A 3,973-nucleotide genomic window follows, 5' to 3' on the forward strand; every position below is an offset into this window, starting at 1 on the left:
CTATATATATAAAGTTGGGACTTGAGGAGGTGATGTGGCATCACCATTTCTTATCTTTGTATATTCTCTATTATCTAATAAATAGAGAATTTTTTTTTTAGATTTGGCTTTTCATCTTCTCATAATTAATTTGATTGTTATTACACAATAACAATTATATAAAGATTTTAATGAGGCATATTCTTTGTAACGAATATCAAAGGGGAGTGTTATGAATTTATTCAAATAAATGTAGATGTTCATAACATATATCTCTTAGTCTCTCCACTATCTCCCATTAGCAACCTTTAGATTCCCTATAACTTCCACTATCTCACAAGGAATTATGATCCATAATTTTTCATTAATTTTATGGAGTAATTATGTAACTATAAAATGAGAGATCATCTTTTTGTTTTTTACACACACAATTGGAATGAATAAAATCATTCTATAATATATTCTCTTATTTTATTATTTATCTTGTGTTGCTTCTTTATTTGTATTGCTGGCTAATAGTTTTTTTATTTTTTATAAGGCTACCTCATCTTTAAAAAAAATCAATTCATATTTTTTATCAGTTTTATCAAGTGTAAAGTAAGAAAAAAAGATAATACTAAATTCTTTTTTCAAAACCGCGTGAAGCGCGGTTTTATTTTCTAGTATATATATAAAGCTGAGACTACAAGAGGTGATGTGGCACCACTATTTCTCATCTTTGTATATTTTATATTACCTAATAAAAAGAGAAATTTTCTTTCAGATTTGTCTTTTCATCTTCTCATAATTAATTTGATTGTTATTATACAATAACAATTATGTAAAGGTTTTAATGAGGCATATTCTTTGCAATGAACATCCAAGGGGGAGTGTTATAAATTTATTAAAATAAATGTGGATGTTCATAACATATATCTCTTAGTCTCCCCACTATCTCCAATTAGCAACATTTAGCTTCCCTATAACTCCCACTATCTCACAAGGAATTATGATCCATAATTTTTCATTAATTTCATGGAGTCATTATGTAACTATAAAAGGAGAGCTCATCTTTTTGTTTTGTACACACACATTTGGAATGAATAAAATCACTCTATAATATATTCTCTCATTTTATTCTTTATCTTGCGTTTCTTCTTTATTTATATTGCTAGCTAATAGTTTTTTTTTTTGTTTTTTGTTTTTGTTTAAACCACCCGGTTTCCGAAGACCGCATTGGATACTTCTATTGCATTCAACATTTCTAACTTTTATTGGTTGATATACGTGTGAATGATAACACAATCCTCTGAGATATTTTTTTAATTATTAATGTTTGTTAATCTTTAAGTGTATATTAGAAATTATTGATCCTTATGTTTTAACATATTTATGTTATTTTCCATAATATTACAAATGTTGTCGGAAGTTTATGTGGTGTGGGTGATATTGAGATCGTTGGAGCTAGTTGGAAAAAAAAAGATATAAAAGTTATAACAATTTAGCAAGTTGAATATAATTTGAAACTTATCAACAACTACAATAGGTATAAGATCCGTACACTTAACTATACACATTAATATATATATATAGATATATATATATAATTAACAAATAAATAATTAACTTTCATAAATAACATTAATTTTATAAGCCTGCCTCATCTTTAAAAAAAATTAATTCATATTTTTTATCAGTTTCATCAAGTGTAAAGTAAGAAAAAAGGATAATACTAAATTTTTTTTTCAAAGCCGCGTGAAGCGCGGTTCTATTTCGTAGTATATATATAAAGCTATGACTAGAAGAGGTAATATGGCATCACTATTTCTCATCTTCTTGTATTCTCTATTATCTAATAAATTGGTTGAGATTAAAAAAATTACATTAGAAAATATTAAAAATAAAAAAATAATTATTAGATTACAAAAGATTACATGTCTCTTCCTTTGTTCTATTTAAATTCAACAATATGTAACCATTAATAATAATTAATTATAAGTCTTGAAACATTTTTTTATTTTATTATGCCAACAATTAAACTTTAATGGCTTAAATACATCAATTAATTAATATAGAAATGAAGGTTCCTTCATCTTTCCTTAACAATGCAATTAGGGCCTAATTTTAATGCCACAATCTTATATTTAATTATGCAACCTTTTGTTTAGTGTCTTTTGGCTTATTCAAACTTTATAAACATTAAGTATTTAAAATTTGTTATGTTTGAGTTTTTTTATTATTTAACCAACATCTTCTTTAGAAATGTTCTTGTGTTTTTATTTTTTGACTTATTTGAATTTTTAGTATTGTGTGCTTCATGGAGTACTCTTTTCTTCATGAGTTGAACAATGATAAAGATAGTTGGACGATAAGGGTTAGACTTTGTAGGATGATGTGGGAGCCTATTAATACCAAGAAGAATGGAGAATTGATTAGTGTGAATATAATTTTTATTGATGAAAAGGTTGTGTACACTTAACTATACACATTAATATATATTTTTAAAGTTAACAAAAAAAATAATTAACTTTCATAAATAACATTAATTTTATAAGGCTGCGTCATCTTTAAAAAAAATCAATTCATATTTTTTTATCAGTTTCATTAAGTGCGCGCAAAGTAAGAAAAAAAGATAATACTAAATTCTTTTTTAAAAGCCGCGCGAAGCACGGTTCTATTTCCTAGTCAATATATATAGTACAGGGTTTATCAATACATTTATTAAAAATAAGAATTTATTAATTTTTTTTATATGTTTATTATAATGTACTAATATTTATAATAAAAATTTATTGAGATAACTTTAGAACAAGTCTAGGAGATTTCCCTATTGTCATAAATTTTGAAAAAAAAATCTATTCTATTTATAATGATAGAAAAAAATCTGCCTCGCTTAATTTTTTAAATTAAAAGAAAAATTTTAAGACTTAAATTTTGAGAGCAGGGTTTGCTGATGGGACACTAGTCCATTGGCTAAGCATGTATTAATTGAATAAACAACAGTATCTTCCCATGCACGTGACTCTCTTTCCGAATTAAAAATCAGTCTCCTTTCAACGCCAACTTTTATCTCTCTTTTTTAAAAAAAAATCAAATTTCCACTTTTATTAATCGATTTGAATTACGGGACCCCGTCCTTTTACTTATTTGGCTTGTTCACATGGATTTGCTTTGATTTAATTGTTGTTTCTTTATTCGCCACGAATTTACGTGCACATTAATAATTTAATAATATTAAATTAAGAATTAAGAACTAAGTTTATATAATATTAAATTAAGAATTAAGAACTAACTTTATTAAACTGCACAGTTTAAAAATATATTTACATGTGGAAAAAAAATGAGAACATATGCACTAAAAAATAATTATATATGTATATAAATATGTCCATATGATTGGCGCCATTAAACTATGACTACAAAAAAAAAAATTCCAATATTCGCTTTACTTTCAAAATTAGCTCTAATCTTTAATTACATATCTTCGCATTCTCCATGCAAAATTTCTCGAATTTCTTTATTAAACTTCTCAAATTATCACCCAACGTGTTCAAAGGAATACGTTAAGTGACAATTTTAGGACATTGTGGAATTTTTATGTGATTTTGAGGGTTTGATAAAGATTTGCACTTTGTCTATTTGTGTGACGGGGAACATCTTGTTACTTTCCGACGTGGATTCCAAAATAATTTAACTCATAACCGTCAACGTGGGACCAATCAAAGGCAAAGTGCTGGCCGTTGAAGTCTCGCCATAACTTGCTAGTTGCTACACTTTTCACTGTTCTTTCTAAACACAAACGCAAAGTCCTTGTCTATTTAACATGTTCGTGTATGGAGTACCATCCACTAAACCTGTGTGGCATCGCTTGCACTTACCACAAGTAATTAATCAGACAATAAGGGGCACATTTGTGGAGTCCTGTCGATTTGGTCTCAGCTGTTGCTTTTCGCTTCTCTTTTACAGATATTGACTCTCTTGATTTCTCTTCAGTTGAACAAACACAATACACGTG

This window comes from Citrus sinensis, chromosome 5 (assembly GCF_022201045.2).
Source record: "Citrus sinensis cultivar Valencia sweet orange chromosome 5, DVS_A1.0, whole genome shotgun sequence".
Lineage (NCBI taxonomy): Eukaryota > Viridiplantae > Streptophyta > Magnoliopsida > Sapindales > Rutaceae > Citrus > Citrus sinensis.